Below are 20,043 nucleotides of genomic sequence, written 5' to 3' on the forward strand. Positions count from 1 at the left end.
GCTTTATCCTTGGCTTTGGCAAAATGAAAGTGACTGAGGTATGAGTGATTCTAGTAATGCCATTCCTTCTGCAGCCAGTCCCTGCTATGAATGGTATGAAAATATTGCTCATAGGGCCGGTTGGTAAATGCATTTCAGTGGGCTTGGCAGACTGATATGTAATAGCAACTTCTGGCTTGGCGAGGAAAGCAACGGGAAACTACCTCACTCCTCATTTCCCTAGTATGCCTCTTCAGTGATGCCTAGGCCATCTGTGACAGCTGATGGCGGAGCTGTTGAGGATCCAACCAGCCTTCGGGCTGAGGACTAAACATACATACATACATCATTAAGTAGAATACAATATAGTTTATATTTTAGCCTCTTCAAAGTATCCACCCTTTGCTCTCCGAACAGCTGCACAAACTCTTGGCATTCTGGAAATAAGATTTTGTAGTGTTTGTATAGATATTACAATCCAACAGCTCTGTAAATTATTCCATAGCTCTTCAACATTAGTTGACCTCAGTTTTTGGACCTCCCTGTCAAGTTCATCCCATAACAGTTCAATGGGATTTAAGTTTGGTGACTGACTTGGCCAAATCAAATTTTTCAGTTCCCCACATTTCTCTTTTCTATTGACATACCCTCTACACAATTTAGAAGAATGTTTGGGGTCATTGTCCTGCTGCAGAACAAACCCACGACCAATAAGCCTCTTCCCAGATGGAACTGCATTGTTGATCAGTATCCTGTGATATCCTTCCTTCTTTAATGTTTCATTAATTCGCACTAGATCACCGACTTTATCAGCCACAAAACATCCCCACACCATAACCGACCCTCCACCATGCTTCACCGTAGGTGTCACACACTGACTCTTCCTACGTTCTCCATGAAGTCAATGAACAAACATTCGATGATGGCTCCCAAATATTTCAAACTTCGATTCATCCGTGAATAACACTTTGGACCATTACTGCACGCTCCAGTTTTTATGTTGCTGTGCCCATTGCATTCTTTTCACCTTATTTTGTGTCCGTAATAAAGGTGTTTTGGCCGCTATGCACCCCTTTAAACCTTGTTCACGAAGACGACGTTGCACTGTTGAGACAGAGATTGGAGCAGCTCGCATTTTATTGACTTCCTCACAAATTTCAGGTCCTGTACGAGTTCTCTGACGTTTACTCTGTACACATATGAACTGATCTTCCCTGTATAATGTTACACGGGGTCTTCCAGATCGCGAAACACTTGCATTGGCACCAGTTTGCTTGAACCGCTGCAATTTATACACCACTGTAGATTGGGCTACGCCAACTGTCGTTGCTGTTGTCCTACTAGAATACCTTTCGTGATGCAGAGCTACAATTACAGCACGTTTTTCAGTTCCAATCTCCTGCTTCTGTCCCATTTGGAGGTAATATGGTATGCACCTGATCAGATATACACACACACACACACACACACTGCTAGCTGCACACAGTGTACTGAAAACTAATGTAAACTGCTTGCTACACAGACAGCTGAAGGAATGAGGCCTATTCGAGTGGACACGTCTTGGGTAAAGACACGTCAGTGTTGTGGTTACTCATCAGTAGGGCCTGGATTTTTAGGTTTTAACCTATTTTTTTCCCTCGCTATTTAATTCACAAATATTGATATATTTGTTTGTTTCACATTTCCTGGAGCAGAATATGTGAATTTCATTGCACCTAAAAAAACCTAAATGAGGGGTTGACACCTAAAATAACCTAAATAGCTGTTTTACCTTCTTCAGATAAAGAATGTTATTTTCCCTGCATTGTAAAATTGTTTCCACCGCAATTACAAGCAGTAGGACGGAGATAGTTCATGTTACTACCGTTAAATGCAGCACATCCCATGCTTCCCACTACATATGTGACATCTGGTGGTTCCTTGATGCATCTGATAGGTCAGGAGGAACGTAAACAGTTTCGCCTCCAGTCGTCCATAGAGAGTACAGCCGGCAGAGTGTGTTGTGACTAGTTCCTGCAGTATTTTCTAACGTAATTGCTGTAGAGCGAAACCATGCCTAAATCGCACTTATTGAGAAAATGGATTGCTACAGATGGACACTTTACTACAGACGGTCGAGTAGTCTTCTGTCAAGCATGCACCAAAGAAGTAAGTTTCCTGTAACTAATTTAAAACCTGCATTGCAATACCCTAGCTCGCTTACTGAAGAGTACTTAGGATTTGGATTCTTCATTTAAGGTTAAATGTGTCCGACTCGTTGGCTGAATGGTCAGCGTACTGGCCTTCGGTTCAGAGGGTCCCGGGTTCGATTCCCGGCCGGGTCGGGGATTTTAACCTTAATTGGTTAATTCCAATGGCCCGGGGGCTGGGTGTTTGTGCTGTCCCCAACATCCCTGCAACTCACACACCACACATAACACTATCCTCCACCACAATAACACGCAGTTACCTACAAATGGCAGATGCCGCCCACCCTCATCGGAGGGTTTTCCTTACAAGGGCTGCACTCGGCTAGAAATAGCCACACGAAATTATAGGTTAAATGTGAGCAGAAATCCCATCTTGAGCAGCATAAATCTGCAGCTGCTCACATGGCTAGCGTAGCGAGGAGAAATAAGTCCAGCAACAACAGTAAGCAAACGATTATTTCTTCCACAGTTGACAAGCCTGAAGATAACTTTAACTTTCGCCTATGTCAGGCGTTGGTGTCTGCAAATGTCCCATGGAACGTGCTAAGTAACCTGACCATGAAAACATTCTTAGGAGAGATCAGCGGCTGCAGTATACCTAATGAATCCACTTTAAGGAAGAATTATTTGCATCCTGTTTACCAGAAGACATTAGATGAAATAAGAGAAGATATAGGCGATCACTATATATGGTGTTGTGTCGATGAAACATCTGACAGTTGTGATCGCTTCATTGTGAATGTGGTAGTAGGTAAGCTGGATCAAAATGAACCAGGTAACGCTCATCTAATTCTTTGTAAAGAAATAGAACAAACTAACAACAACACAATAGCCTGCACTGTGAGGGATGCTTTACGCATATTGTGGCCAGCAGAGAATCAAGATAGTAAGTTCCTTTTGTTAGTGACAGACAGTGCTGCCTACATGTTGAAGGCAGGGCAGGTTCTACAGTCCTTCTACCCGAGCATGCTACACGGTACGTACTTGGCCCACGGCCTGTACCGCCTTGCGGAGGAGATTAGAAGCAACTTCAGTGACGTCAACAGCGTTGTTTCTTCAGTCAATAAAGTTTTCCTCAAAGCCCCAACACGTATACAGTTGTTCAAAGAGAAACTACCAACAACACCTCTTCCACCTGAGCCGATACTTACCCGCTGGGGAACTTGGCTGTCTGCTGCTATTTACTATGCTGAGCACCTAGAAGAAATTAAAAATGTCGTCAATGACTTGGATGAAACAGAAGCTTCCTGCATCGCAAAGGCCAAGAAATCGCTCGAGTGTCCGACCCTCCTCGTTTCCCTAGCATATATTAAGACACATTTTTGTTTTATACCAGAAGCTATTCTCCAGTTGGAAGGTGCAACCTTGCCACTCAAAAATTCCCTGGATATCATTGGCAATGTTTCCAGAAGAGAAATACCTGGGCCATTGGGAGTGGTATGTTCTTCGAAGCTGCAGAAGATTCTTCAACACAATCCTGGTTTTGAAGATATGAAAGTCATCAGTTCAGTATTACAGGGTGAAAAGTATTCAGGAAAATTACCCCTACAACCTAATGCATTAGCATCTATGTACTACGCTCCAGTGATGTCATGTTCCGTTGAAAGAACTTTTTCGTCATATAAGAATGTGTTACGTGACAACAGTAAATCATTTACGCCAGATAATTTGGGTATGTACATTGTTATTTACTGCAATGCCAAAAAATAACTTACAAAGGAAAAAGTACAGTGTATTCTCTGTGTATTTTTTCGAATATGACAATGTAAACTTTTGTGAAATAAGTACATAAATAAATTTTACAGAACTACGAAAAACCAAAAAATATTGCTGCCTGCAGGCAAAAACCTAAAATAACCTATTTTAAGAATTCAAAAAACCTAAAGTGAAACTTTATGCCACCTGAAAATCCGGGCCCTACTCATCAACGACCCTCCATGCGGAGAACCGGTCAAATACACAACAGAATCGTTCCATCTTTACATGTTTATGCTTGTTTTATTATCAGAACAGGGCTATGATAGATTATTTAAAACTACATCTCTGTTTTAACCACAAATCCATAGTTATGATAGGTGATCGAAAACTTTTGACCGGTAGTCAGTGGTTTAGTTGGACCGGAACGGGCCGGAACGCCGTTCCGGAAAACATTTTCCCGCTTTAGAATGACGTAACATTTTTACATTCAGTAAGAAAATCTTATAATCCATACATAGCGCTGAAACGTCATGGGTGTACTCTAGCGGACTAATATTGAACCTTACGGTTTTTATGTTCATAATTATCAGTGATTCAAAGGTACTATACAAAAATAATTGGCCCTCCACTTCTACTTTGGATATCTGCTATGGTGATGAGAGTGTTGGCAACCTTTGTGACTTTTTCCACATGTCAGACAATAGGAGGTACATGAATGCTTTTAGATAGTATGTCGAGACCAAGGAAATTCCAGTGGAGCTGATGCCTTTAATCAAGAATGTACAGACTATTCCCATCTTTTAAGCAGAAGCTGAAAGAGCTTTCAGTACCATGAATGAGATCCACACCGAAAAGAGAAATAGGCTGCTGGTTGCAAGATCAAGCGGACTTATTTTCATAAGCAGCGTTTGACCTCCTGTGCATATATTTAACCCACAACCATATGTCAAGTCATGGCTACGAAAGGGGAGACGTTCATCTGATGAAACGACTTGTCGGAAACATGAGGCCGCTGATTTTGACACCCAATACGAGTCCATCTGGAAATTGCTGAATTAATAAGGTGAGTTCCTGTAAATAATTTTTTTCCAACTGAATCACTGGGTAGAGTATCTGTCAAAAATCAGTACATAATAAGAATACAATGCAGTATATCAAGTAAATGATATTACTTAAGTCTTGGGACTAGTTTCAGCCACTTAGTGGCCATCTTCAGCCATATAAAAATTAAACAAATTATGTGATAACTAAAACATATGCATACCAGACAAAGACAGTGTTGTAGGAATAATTACAACATTAAAATATATATAATAACAAAAATTAAAGTTATGATCTTCATGTCACAATTTGATATCTTTAAGTTGACTTAGGATCTCAGGCAAAGAAGTAAATCTGGAAATGATGGCCAGAATTAGGAATGAATAAATATACAGAAAAAATTAAAAAGGAGAAATATTATTTATGGGACTCGCCTCTAATGTCTGATGTAGAACAAGCACCGACTTGCTGGAGGAAGCAGACAGGCCATGTAAACAAAGGAGTGGATAGGGAACAAGCACCGACTTGCTGCAGGAAGCAGCCAATGTGAATAAAGGAATAGATATGGAGAGGAGGGAGTAATCAAGAGAGAGGAAGGGAAAGGGTGGGGTGGGAGTGTTTGAAGGGGAGAAGGGGAGAAGGGGTGTCTAAGGTGGGGCTGAAGGATGAGGAAAGAAAGACTACTGCTTAGAGGGGAATTTAAAGAGATTATAAAAGAAAGAATTCTTTTTATCTGAGGAATGATTACTAAAGATAGGAATTAAAAGTTCAGATAAAATGTTTGATTTCTCTGAAATTTCATTTAAATTGAGGTTAAGATTGAAAAACTGTTCCAGATGGATAAAATAATTTTCTGAAATATTTAGCAGGGGGCGTTTTTGTATAACTTTGAGATTTTCATGTCTTGGTTGATATTAGTGAAGTTATGGTTACTATCATATCACCCATGTGCTGTCCCATGGCCAAAAATCTGTTATATTTGAATTGAATTATTTTTATGAAGATACCAGTACTTATATCTCAAAATCTCAATGTTAGAGACGTGAAAATTGATATTTAGAATATACTTTATAAATGAAGAAACACACTTTTTTTGGGGGTGGGGGGTGGGGTGGGGGTGGGGAGAACGGGAATCAACTTAATGGGGGGTGGGAGGTAAAAACGATTTGAAATTTTTAATGAGGATACTTACATTGCAAAAACTGAAGATGTTACAGACACGAACATTTGTATTTGGAAACTTCTTTCAAAGTAAATAAACACACATTCTTTTGTTTTTGAAAAATCCACTTAAGGGGGGGAGGTGAATGAATTTGAAAATTAGTTGAATTATTTGTATGAGGATACTTATATCTAAAAAAAAAAAAAACTAAGGATGTTACAAACGTAGAAATTGGTATTTGGAATCTCCTTCAAAAATAAACACGTATTTTTTGGTTTTTGGAAAATCCACTTAAGGGGGTTGGATGGGTGAAGAAAAGTGAACATAGTTGAATTCCTTGGGATACTTACACATCAAATACTGAATATGTTACAGATGTGAACATTGGTGTTTGGAATCTCCTTAAAAATTAAGGAAATATGTATTCTTTTGTTTTCAGAAAAATCCTCTGAATGGTGTGAAAAAAGGTGAGAAAGAGGTTGAATACCTTTTATGAGGATTCATATCTCTCAAAAACTGAAATTGTTACAGACATCAAAATTGGTATTTGGAATCTCATTTAAAAATGAAGAAACACTAATTTTTTTGTTTTCGTAAAATTTAGTTAAAGGGGGTGTAAAAGGGACTCAAAATGGTTTGAATTCTTTTTATGTGGTTACTTATATCTCAAAAACTGAAGATGTTACAGAAATGAAAATTTGTATTTGGAATCTTGCATTCTTTTCTTCCTAAACCTTTTCAGGCACGAACATAACATTTTTATAAAGGGTTGTCTTCTATACACTAGATGTTAATAAATATTTAAAACATTCACCCCCCCCCCCTCACTATTTAGATTTTCTAAAAAAGTACGTTTTCCTTTATTTTTAAAGGAGGTTACAAATTTAAATTTGCATGACATCAGTTTTTGAGATATAAGTCTCATGAAAGGTGTTCAACCCATTTCCCCCCCCACTTTTCACCCCCTTCATGGGATTTTCCGAAAAAAGTTACGTGTTTCTTTATTTTGAAAGGAGATTCTAAATACCAATTTTTACATCTGTAAACTTTTACAATATTGAGATATAGATACATTCATTTTTAAAAATTAACCCCCCTTTCAATCCCCCACTGTTTGGATTTTCTAAAAACAAAAAATACATGTTTCTTTATTTATAAAGGAGATCCTAAATACCGATTTTCAGGTCTGTAACATCTTCAGTTTCTGAGATATAAGGATCCTTATTAAAGGCATTCAACCATTTTTCACCCCCTTTCAATCCTCCTATTGGGATTTTCCGAAAACAAAAAAATACGTGTTTCTTTATTTTAAAAGGAGATTCTAAATATCAATTTTTTCATGTGTAAACTTTTATAGTTTTGAGATATAGATACACTCGTTTTAAAAATCTACCCCTTTTCACCCCCCAATATTTGGATTGTTCAAAAGCAAAAAAATATATATATTTCTTTATATATATTTCCCAAATACCAATTTTCAAGTCTGTAATATCTTCAGTTTCTGAGATATAAGTATCCTCATTAAAGGCATTCAACCCATTCTTCACTCCTTTTCGCCCCTCCTATTGTGATTTTCCGAAAACAAAAAAATTCGTGTTTCTTTATTTCGAAAGGAGATACTAAATACCAATTTCTACGTTTGAAAACTTGTACAGTTTTGAGATATAGATACACTCATTTTAAAAATTAATCCCCCCGTTTTCACCCCCATTATTTGGATTTCCCCAAAATAAAAAAATTTGTGTTTCTTTATTTTTAAAGGTGATTCCAAATTTAATTTTTTATGACTATAACATCTTCAGTTTTTGAGATATAAGTCTCCACATAAAAGGTGTTCGACTGTTCCCCCCCCCCCCTTTTCAACCCCCTTCATCGGATTTTCCGAAAACAAAAAAATACGTGTTTCTTTATTTTTAAGGGAGAAATCAAATACCAATTTTTATTACTCTAAACCTTTAAGTTTTTGAGATATGAATATTCCCATTTTAGAAATTAACCCCCCTTTTCACCCCCTTAGCGACTGAATATCCAAAAATCCTCCCTTAGCGAGCACCTACATGTTAATATGAATGTATCCCCAAAATTTCATTTCTCTATGTCCAGTAGTTTCGGCTCGGCGATGATGAATCAGTCAGTCAGTCAGTCAGTCAGTCAGTCAGGACAAGTTACTTTATATATGTAGATTATAACATGTGTATTTATTTAGTATTAATCAGAAAATGAAGTACGGCCTGAATTTCAAACCTGCGTTGGTGCCTTTTCAGTCTACTGTTGCATGAGGAGCGTATGTAGTAGTCTTTGGCTGTGCATTTGCTACAAACCGTTTTTCTGTAGGCGTGACACTTCACAAATTACTTGTTTCCATTGCAGTTAGTCTTTAGTTGACAATGAGTGCACTTCTCTTGTCTGTCCGGAATATCTTCAGGGACGTCAGGTAATGTTTACCATCATACCTGCTGCATAAGTTTCAGCTTGTTTCTCTCCCAGCTCCAGAATGAATTCTCTATGATTAAGTTTAGTCTCATTTAGTGCATTGTTCACAACCCACAAATTTATTCCTGCCAAATTCAATAAATTGTGAAGTGTGAACAGACCATTGCTTCGATGGTGCTTTTACAGAATACTTGCGGGACATTTAATCAACTTCATCAACTCCAACTCCATATAAAGTTAGGGTGTCTGGTTTCTTCTTTCTACGACCCTCAGTTTGAATATGTGGATGCATAGTACTCAGAACGAAAACATTTTTATTCATAGATTATTAGTGTAGCATCACTGGTCTCCAGCAATGCTGTAATATACAACTTTTCCATTGCTTCTTTTTGACAAAGACTGCTACTTCTGTATGAGCTCTGTTCATAGTACCAACAAGGGTAGTTGATTTGGTTTTAAAGTTACAGGAAACCCACTCACACAGACAGGTACCTACACGCCTCATCCCATCATCACCCATCACAAAAGCAGGCTGTCCTAACATCACTAGTGAACAGGGCCATAGCGATATCTGACGCAGAGCACCTCGAGGAAGAAAAAGAACACCTCACGGAAACCCTTAGGAAAAATGGCTACCCGCTCAATAACATCCGACGAGTCTTCAAAAAATCAGAAGAGAACAAAGAAAAGGCCGCCGCAGGAGAAAACATCGGGAAAGAAGAACTGACCCGCCAGAAAACAGCGATACTGCCATACATTAAAAACACTACAGACAGGATCGGCAAGATACTGGACAAATACAACATAAAAACTATCTATAAACCTCACCGTAAGTTAGCCCATTATCTACCACCAGTAAAAGACACAATAGAATTACAGGCCCCTGGAGTGTATCACATTGAATGTAGCTGCGGAGCTTGTTATGTAGGTGAGACAAAACGTCTGATCTCCACCCGCCTAAAAGAACATATCCGTCACACCAAGAACCAAAACACAGATATTTCAGCAGTAGCCAAGCATTCCTACGAAACTAGGCTCAGAATATCGTTTGACAAGACCAAGATCCTAGCAGCTATCCCTTGGAATCTGGAAAGGAAAATCCGCGAGGCTATCGAAATCAAGAAACATCCGAACAACATAAATTTAGAAGAAGGATACAAAATCAGTAATTCTTGGATGCCTATCATTCATAGTTTAAGACATACAGACCACAACATAAACACACGGGCCGCAACCCCATTACATAACAGCGCGGGCAAGCCCCCACTACCTGGCTGTGACATATACTTTCCAGAAGCCTCGCGAGACAGCCAGAGCTTACGTCAGCCAGAAAGGCTAGGATATAAAAGGCCAAGATCAAGGCCACTCTAGTAGTGTAATTTCTGCCTGGGAGACTGATTACCTCGGATCGAGTAGGGGTATTTCAGTCGCCTTGACAAAGAATACTGCAATGTATTCGAAACATCGGCAAACTGTACGTGATATGCGTACAAGTACAACACGGTTCAACCCGGAAATTAAATTAAATACTTCAATATACTTAACATATTTTTGTCTGTATTTATCTGATTTTGAGGCCATGAACAGTGTAGATCTGCAGTGACATTTAGAAGGAAAGAGTTATTCATCAGAAGTTATGTATGACACTGGTATGTAGCTACATTGTGCATTTGCAGTGAAATTATGCTAAATCAAGCTTTCAGATTTTTGTTTTTGTTGGGCCGATGACCTTCGATGTTAGGCCCCTTTAAACAACAAGCATCATCATCATCATCATCTCATTTATTTTTGTTTTTGCTATTTGCTTTAAGTCGCACCGACACAGATATGTCTTATGGCGACGATAGGATAGGAAAGGCCTAAGAATGGGAAGGAAGCAGCCATGACCTTCATTAAGGTACAGCCCCAGCATTTGCCTGGTGTGAAAATGGGAAACCACGGAAAACCATCTTCAGGGCTGCCGACAGTGGGGTTCGACCCCACTTTCTCCCCTTCAGATCTTGTAGATTGAACATCAAGTCTCAAAAAATGGTATTATTTCCCTGAATCTCTCACATGCCATCGTCGCATGCCAAAATATGTTTCAGCATTTTGTCAGTGATCCTCAGTCACAAAGCACTAATGCAAGTCAAGCACTGATGAAAGTCTCATTCACATAGTGTTTTATATGTGGAGTGGGGCCATGGCGGTCTTTGAACACATTATGGTGTGAATATCTACCAATATGTTCCTATTCCACAGATTTATTTTTTCTGGTGCTGTTCCTTGTATCATGCAACCATATTGACTTACACAGCTGAGACCTGGATTGTGACAAGTAGGAATGAGGGTAGAATTCAAGCCAGCGAAATGAAATACCTAAGAAGAATGATAGGAAAGACAGATGCAAAGTGATGTTACAATTTATTATTCTTTTCAGATGATGCTGTTTTACTTAATGCGAGAATACTTAAAAAGATTCAAGAACTCATGACAAATTTGCTGGAAATTATATTTGGTCATCATGAAGGCTTTTAGAGTTTTTACTTCTAAAGGAGTTTTTGCATTATCCAAATTATGTTTACTTGGGGGAAGAGCCTTTGTACAGATGCATTTGTACCTGGTAGGGAAAGGATGTACTGAATGACTGATGAAAGATGATGTTGATGCTTCACATTATGCTCCTTATAGTGAGCAAAGATTTCTGTCTACCATTTATCTGCACCTGCAGGATCATCCAAGCTATTCCACAGATTTATTTTTTCTGGTGCTGTATTCCTTGTTAAGGATGAAAATTCATTCAGTAATTCAGTATCTTTATCCATATCAAAGTACCCTTGCCTGGCCATAAATTCAACACCTTCAGCTATAAACCACATAGGAACATGCTTCTCTGAAGGCCTCTAGAAAAATTCTTGAGTTGTTAACATTCTTAAACCACAGATGTAACATATTTTTCATAGAATGGTACAGCAGTTTCCTCTAAACTTAGTTTTCTAACCAAGCCTTCTTCTTCCAGTGAAGTTAAGAGCACTCTCACTTTGTTAGGAATAAACTGATGTGATTTTCTTTCAAGAACATTTCTTCTTGATTCAATTTTTTCATCCATTAGTTCAGTTGCTAATGTTCTGTCACCCTTCACCTTCAGTGCAAACATTATGAAATGTGGAAGCTTGTGTAATGTGTGTATATATATATAGTGAGGGTGTAAGAACTAAAAAATTCTGTCCATTTGAGGATGTTGAACATTAACAGGTGGTAGTCTGTCATGCCTTCAGTAAACAGAATTTCACCAAAATTGTGTTTAATTTTCTGAATGTTTTGTTTTGTCCTTTTCTTTCTGTTATCACCGCAGAAGGCAATAACCTTACTTGTGAGAACATTTATAACGAGCACTTCACTTAAGTATTTAACCACAATGCCTGAAGTTTCTCCTGGCTGAGATTGTAGATCCAACAGGTTCATTTCCACACTGTTGTATCGTTGATAAAATCTAACAAGATGGAAAATAATTTCACAAAACAAACAAAACAACACATTCAGAAAATTAAACACAATTTTGGTGAGATTCTGTTTACTGAAGACATGACAGACTACCAGTTGTTAATGTTCAACATTCTGGAGAAGTGTAAAGCGTTTGTTAGCAAGGAGTTGTTTAGTGTCAGTGTTTTGGAAACTGCGTGCTGCATGTGACAAGAATGCAATGCAGTGATTAGCTCGTGGGGAGGAAAATGCAAGGGTAGCTAGTGATGGCTGATGGGAGAACCATGTGACTGAAAATTTTTATTTAATGGCAGGTTCACCAGGAGTGCAAGTGTCTTGACTGATTGACTTTGGTGTTACTGCGACATCTACTGAATTGTGCTGTGAAGTGCTCAGCTAGTTAACTTCATACTGTGATTACGTATTTGCGTGATCTCCAACCATGAACTTGAATTCAAGTTAGTGTTTGCTACATCATCGTCGAATGTGGCAAGGCATGAGAGTATCTAACATCAACTTTGAGTGGAGTATGTAAGAGCGTACTCATTACTTTGGGGATACGTTGCGAGCTTCAGGTTACCCAGAGAAGTATGAATTCAAAACACGTTTGAAGAATTGATTATGTACAGTTGTTCCACCAAATGGTCATGGTTGTATATACGTATGAGTTCATATGAACATTGGAAGATTAAAGTTATCAATGTTCTGTGCATTTTCATGGCAGGATTTTATTCCTGTGCTGTAGCAGGTTATGTGGTGGTGATTAGTGATCTAGCATTTCTCACTAGCCAGATTGCGTATATATTAATGCTGAGAAGAAGGTATCTTATTTTGTAAAATATGTACAGTGTAATTTAGCATGTGTTCTCTGAGAGGCAAGGGATGGAGAAAATCTGATTGTGCTACTTTCCTAGCAAGGTCATTGCACCAGCTAGTTTAATATTAGTGATTATTTTGTTTAAATTCAGTGATTATTTTGTATAGTGATGGAAGAGTGTGTGTTTCAAATGTCTTACGTTCTGAAGATGGATGGAGAGGTACATCTCAGATGTTTGTTTTATCATGAAGGTGAATGTTGTTGGCATGTTCCATGCCTATATATGTGGTTGATTTTGAGAGTATATCTATATGCTTAAACCATTTCAGTTCAACAGTTCGTCAGGTTACGTAAGCAAGTCAGGATATCGTCAGTCTGTGACCTAGCCTGGTAGATATATTAGTAGCGACCTGAAAAATTAGCATCTATTTTTCCCAAATTAGCATCTATTTACAAAGTTAAAATAATCGCATGGTATTATTAATTTTAATGATTCCAAGTTTATGAAGTGCAATTATTGTCCTTGGTTCATACACAATACAAATTCATTATTCAAACGAAAGCATTGTCAGTACTTCGGCATTGCCTTTTTTGTTTTTCTTTCTTCAGATTGCACTCTCTCTCTGTAACCACTGTGAGACAACACGCGCTCGCTATCTACATTGTTCGTTGGGGTTCACAACAACTCAAGACAGTATTTAGCAAATATGCTGAACTCTGTCTGAACTGCAGTTAATACAAGGATGGCATCACATTTTTCACTTTCTTTCATCTGGGTTTTGAATTGCATGTTTCAGAAAACAATAACCAGACCAGATATCGTTTCTTGAGAGATCTTTTACTCCAAACAATTTCTCAAGCTCATATAGTTTATCAGTGTTATTCAAAATTATATTTTTTGGATACAAAGCTTGAGAAATTGACACACAATGCTTATGGTTGGGTCTGTAGCTTTCAATGTGGCTATCTTGCACTGTGAAGAATGAGCAGCTTTGACAAATGTGTCTCTACATGCAGCCTGCTGTAGAGCAGTGAGCTTAATCAAAGCATCATTAGTTGCCTCAGAAAAATTCCCCTCACAAATTAAGGTAAAACTGGTGTCAAGATTATGCAGATGAGAGGTGGGATACAGAGACCCTTCAAGTTTAGTAAGGAGGTCAACAAATCCAGCTGCATGATCTGTGACAAAAACCATGTGGTCGCTCAGATCAGTCAGGTACTTAATACCACAGTTGTTGATGTCTTTCATGTCAGACATCTTGAAAAATGTAACATCAGTAAAGTAAGCACTCAAATAGAAGACAGCGTGAAACCAGCTATTCCATCGGGTTATGATAGGTGCAGGAAAAAGCTTCGCTTCCTTTGAAGCACCATACTTCGATTTTAAGACTTGTAAATAATTATATTTTCGCTTTCTTGTGTTGAAAAATGTAGACTTTACCATAGCAGCCACATGATTTAAATCTGTCATCACTGCGGCCCAACTATTGCCAACCAAGGTGATCTTATGTACCCAGCACTGTACATGCATTAAATGATACCCTATGAGCACACTTAAGGTTTCATAACACTGGGTCATGTACGGGGCACTGTCACTATCAAACACTTTAACTGCATCATATGGTACACTATAACTGTGCAGAGCTTCTGAAGCTGCACGAAAGCAGTTTGTAGCATTTCCTGCATCAAGATAGTTCACAGAAACAACGTGCAGCTCTCTTTTCGATCCGGCTGGAACTTAGAATATGATGATAAAAACACAACGGCCCATTCTATCTGTAGTTTCATCACAGAGTATGTTGATGTTCTTCCCCACTAGAGCCTCTGCTGTTCTTTTCTGGTGGTCAGATGCAACTTCTAGAAAGGAAGAATGACCTCAAGTTATAACGAAATAATTTAACATTACTGGATCAATTGTGTAAGGGTGAGATAGTTCGATATGGAAATCGCACTCTAATTCGGTATCCTTCAATTTTGCGCGTGGTTTCGATGTCGTAATACCTAAACCGTACCCGATCAATGAAATTGAAACTTACCCGGTAAATATACTTCACGTTGAGTTCTCACACATGGCAGCTCTTAATTTGAAAACTCAGTAATTCAGGCTCTTAGCTTTCCAGTTTTTCCAGAGGTATATTTGCTTTGGCAAATACATCAACTGTGCGTTTCGAGAAGTTATCTCTGGAAATTTTTCGTCTTTTACAACTATCTAACTGTGTAAGCATAGAAGATTGCTTTCTTTGAGACGTACTAGCAGCAGGGATTGAACTTTCATTATCGCGTCGCTTACCCACATGTTTTTCAGATTTAACATGTTTCACAATGGTATCTTTTTTTCCCTTCCAACTCGGCAATTATAATACTTGCAAAACACTGTCGCTGAATCTGTGGCATATAAACCATCCTTTGCATATTGCTGAGCTCTTTCGTGCGCAGTTTTTGTCGTGCGCCCCATAACCTAAACAATTGCTCGACTTTCTACTCTTCACTAGTTTCAATTTTGAACAACAGGAAAACAACGCTGTGCCTGTCTCGTTATTTCCATGACACTCGACTTACATTTTGATAATAATCGATACAGATCTTAATCCCCTTGCTATTCCCATTGTAAATATCGATTAAAGTCAGCAAACAAGAATCGATCAGATACTTTTCTTCATCGATCGGAACGGTCGAAAGATTTATGCATCATATTTTGAGTATTTCTGACGATTTTGCCGAAATATGTTGTTTTCGCCAGTAAAATAGCACAGTTCCGCAGAATTCACACCAAAATCGCATATTCATACTAACTTCGCATTTTGGGTCACAATTCGCATTTTGTCGCACTTCTATTTATGCGTAAAAATTATTTTATTCCACATTAGAATTACCGTAGGCTTGGATTCAATACAAGATTCAGTAATTCGCATTTATCGCAAATGCGATTTTTTCAGGTCTTGTGCTACATTTAGGTTGTAAATTATCAAATATTCAATATTTGAAATCTTATACCATATTGTGTCAATTAGGTAAATGTAAATGTATTGGGGAGTCCAGAAGCTCGTAGATGCTGCTTGGGTGCTACAACTGCTTAAGATTAATAATAATAATAATAATAATAATAATAATAATAATAATAATAATAATAATAATAATAATAATAATAATAATACTGAATTTGTGAAAGTTACCCCAGAGTGTTTCTGCATTAAAAGTGAGTGTTATGAGACTATTAGTTACAGTACAGTTGTGACCACATTGTGGGGCAAGTGATGGAAGTAAGAGTTCAGGAGAAACAATGTGCCTCTTCCAATTGCTGCTTTACTTCTTACATAGCAAAAGATGCAAATATTTCCGTATTGATGGCCTCACATTTGTTACGGGCGAATGGAAATTTTCGCTAAAATCATGCTTAAATTAGTTTCGAAGAGCAGTCATTTTCTTTAATCGCATGATAGGCTCAAACTCTTTCGTATGGGATCAGAATGCCAGCGTCTCAACTATCTGAGCCACTCAGCCCAGCACAGTATTTTTAAAGAAGTGTGTCATCCCTTTTGAAGAAGGTGCATCTATTTCAGCATATTTATGGCATGCAGATGTTAAATGTTTAGTTATGCTGTTTACACCACCGTGTGCAACACTGAAGGTTCCCCTGCATGTTTCACATAAGATGTCACTGTCCGAATTTGTCTTTTTGATAAGTGGATATTTCCCCTGTTAGTCACAATTGAAAGTACTTTTCCATTTAGGCATTGTTCTTTCTTGTTTAGAATAAAAAGCACATTTAATACTGTTTATAGTTACATATTACGTATGATGAGCATGCTGTGAAAGCTAATTGACCAGACTGATGTTAATGGAAGTCAGAAGCAATACCAAAGAATTTGAGATGTCTGGAATTGTTGCCAACGTGAGTTTCTGAAAAGTCTTAGTCTCTGTGAGAAAAGACCACATACATAACATGATTAGTTGGCAGCATTTGTACGGACTAGCAGTGGATATATGAAGCAAGTCTTACTCTTTGGGCATGTTATGAGAAAAGAGAAACGTCTAAAGTTGGCAGTCTGCAAAGGAGGACAGTTTGGTATCCTGCTGTACTCTCAAATTTTGGGAGAACAGAAATCACTAAAGGATGACATCTGGTCAGTCTGCTTAAGTGCCGCAATGTGATGGTTCCACATCTATCAGAAAGTAAGTGATATAAATTCAAATGCAGATTTATTAATTATCTTGTTTGGGAAACTTAGTTTTTCATCACATTATTCCGGTAAATGAACATGTGAATGAATTTATTTATTTATTTACCTTAGGACAGTACAAACCTGACTTCAGGAGATGCCCAATGATATGATAATGTCAATGTTCAATAGCATTGTGTTGCTGTAAAGTACAGTAAAATAAATCATCATAGTAAAGGGTAACTCTCGTGAAAATTAACTGGAGCAAGATTTATTTTGTATTTTTCATAACTTTCCCAGTGTTTGGCAACAGTGTGCTGCATATTGCTCATTCATAGATACCATGCTTTCTATGAATTGTTTGTTTCTTCTTTGAATAATAATTGCTTTGTGTGACAGTTATTTTAAGTTATTTGCATGTGTTGTACTTTTGAGATTACCTTGTGAGATTCATAATAACTGTCTTCAGTAGATACAACTTCTAGGAAGCTTAGTGCAATTTTGTAGCATTATTGCAGAATACTTCTATGACACTAAGAGAGTTAGCTGTTTAATTTTGTGTTGGTGTAGTTGTAGTAAATTGATTGTTCAGTGTCACAGACAGACTGACTGAGCTTTACCAAAGAAAAGAAGGGAATTATGACAGGAGAAAGAAAAGTGCCCCAACTGATGATCACCTTCTCCTCAGAAGAAGCAAATTAAACCCTAGGCTTACTGCTGTGGACTTGGCCTGTAAATTGAGTGACAGTGCAGCGAATCTGTATGTAGCTAATGTTCATCGTAGTCCTCTAACAGCCGGTCTGAGTAGCTCAGGCAGTAGAGCACTGGCCTTCTGAGGTCATATTGCTGGGTTTGATGCAGTGATATTTGAAGGTGCTCAGATATGTGAGCCTTACGTCATTAGTTTAACTGGCATGTAAAAGTACACCTCCGGGACAAAATTCTGGCACCTCAGCATCGCCAAAGACCATAATAGTAGTTAGTGGGATGTAAAACATATAACATTAGTAATAATAATAATAATAATAATAATAATAATAATAATAATAATAATAATAGTAATAATAATAATAATAATGAATAAAAGATAATAAAGCATAAAGCAGTTCATAAATTTGTTAAAAATAAATATATATTGACTTGTTTTAATCACTTTTAGTAGAAGAGATACATCTGGGAGATAGTGGGTTTGAACTCCACTGTTGGCAGCCCTGAAGATGGTTTCCTGTGGTATCCCATTTCCACACCTGGCTATACCTTAATAAAGGCCACGGCCGCTTCCTTCCGACTCCCAGGTTTTTTCTATCCCATCGTCCCCATAAGACCTATCTGTGTCGGTGCGACGTAAAACAAATTGTATTAAAACATATTTTTAAAAGTAGAAGAGAAATGGGACCAGATGTTATGCTTGCCTTCTTGCTAGTTCACTATGTCTCAAATCAGAAGTGGATTAAGACTGACATCGTATCTCCCTTACCATTTCACCAGGTCTTGCCCAGTAAAACAGTTTTAGGGACTGTGTCCTCATACAAGGGAACTGTTTGGGATAGACTAAATAGATTTCAATGAAATGTGCGTTAATGGCCAATTAACATATCACGGATTTAAAGGTAACAATCATTTTGTGATACCAAATACGTGATTTTGATTACAGAAACAGAATTTTACATTCTGTAACCTATTTTAATTATGTTGGTTACAGTATATGAAGATATCAAAATATTAAGGTTTCTGTATTGCTTATAATGGAAACCAAATCATTAGGTAGTATGAAAGCTAGGCTATATATATAAACATATATGCTTTTAATGTAATCTTTTATTAGCACAAACCAGGAAACTGCTGGACCTCCGTTTACAATCACTTTTTTAATCATGCCGTGGACAGCCTGTATAATAATGGCAGGTGTAAAGAGATGTTTTAATGTCTTATTGGAGGTTTGATGTCTTTGATACACCACATTCCATTGAAAACTGCAGCAACAATCTATTATTTTTTAAACAATTAAAATAACAATATTTTATTGCAGAAGGACTGTTTTTTTGAAGTTCGTGATGTCGTAATTGTTCATCCTATCAAGTTTCATTGCAGTTGGTCTGGTCTAAACCAGACCATTCCCTTCCAAGTCAGCTTGAAAATCTTAATGTATGTACATCCGGATTAAAATGTTATAGTTGTGATTCCTTATCTATTAAGGACTTTTCATTTTGTGATGTACAGAGCTCTTATGTCAGATGTATGAAGTGTTTGTTTTTTATAATGGTTGACATAAATATATCTTTTTCTTCTTTTCAGAAGACAATTATTCTTCACAATGGAATGAATAACAAGTTTGCTAGCTATCTGACGATTTTGCCAAGGTACCTGATGAGAGTAATGCTGCTGGGCAGTTGACGTATGAGTATTGAAATGAAAACTTTCACCAAATCTGTAGTGATAAATATTATTAGCTTTATTCAGAGATCTTATACAGTAAAAATTATCCTATGTTTATAATATAGTCAAGTGTGGAAGTATTTTCATTACAATACACCTTTCGTATATACAGTACAAATGTACATACATTAATTAGTCATTATAAGATTAATGAAGAAATTTTTATTTATTTGAGAATGTAATAAAATTACATTTAGAGCAACATGTGTGTATCAATTACTGTATTTTTGTTATTCTTTCCTTCAGTCCTAGTCTTTAGTACTGTAGTAGAACTACAGTAAGTGCTATAGATACAGGTGATTTTATCTTGAATTGAAAATATGAGGCCCTTCAATGATGGCTGCTTCGGAATATGACACCTCGCCTGATTATGAGAGGAGGGATCAAATCCCAAAGGAATCCATTCTTTTCAACTTGTTCCTTTAAAAATGAGAAGAATAACATTGACAGCTGGTGATTTCTGGGACCATTACCATTTTTTTTGTACTTCTCTGCCGAATATTAATAAAACAATTAAGGAATAAAGAATATTAATGAACACATCCATAAATGTATGCTAAGTCATAAACCACAATGGTAGGTAATTGGCAGCTAAAATAAGAGGAGATATGACTAACCTGTGTACTTGACTGAAGATAATTGCTTTTTAAGAATTTAATTGATAAA

General features: G+C 37.4%; 1 protein-coding gene across 1 annotated transcript in view; it reads left to right on the plus strand.

The window, feature by feature from the left end:
* LOC136863940 (ribosomal protein S6 kinase delta-1) overlaps nt 1-19,546 on the plus strand; it is a 336,430-nt gene extending 316,884 nt beyond the window's left edge. The window contains exon 15 of the mRNA XM_067140388.2: nt 19,237-19,546. The gene's annotated coding sequence lies outside the window, so the exon portion shown is untranslated. The remainder of the gene's footprint in view (nt 1-19,236) is intronic.
* Nucleotides 19,547-20,043: the final 497 nt, after the last annotated feature.

The sequence above is a fragment of the Anabrus simplex genome, chromosome 2, assembly GCF_040414725.1.
Source record: "Anabrus simplex isolate iqAnaSimp1 chromosome 2, ASM4041472v1, whole genome shotgun sequence".
Taxonomy (NCBI): domain Eukaryota; kingdom Metazoa; phylum Arthropoda; class Insecta; order Orthoptera; family Tettigoniidae; genus Anabrus; species Anabrus simplex.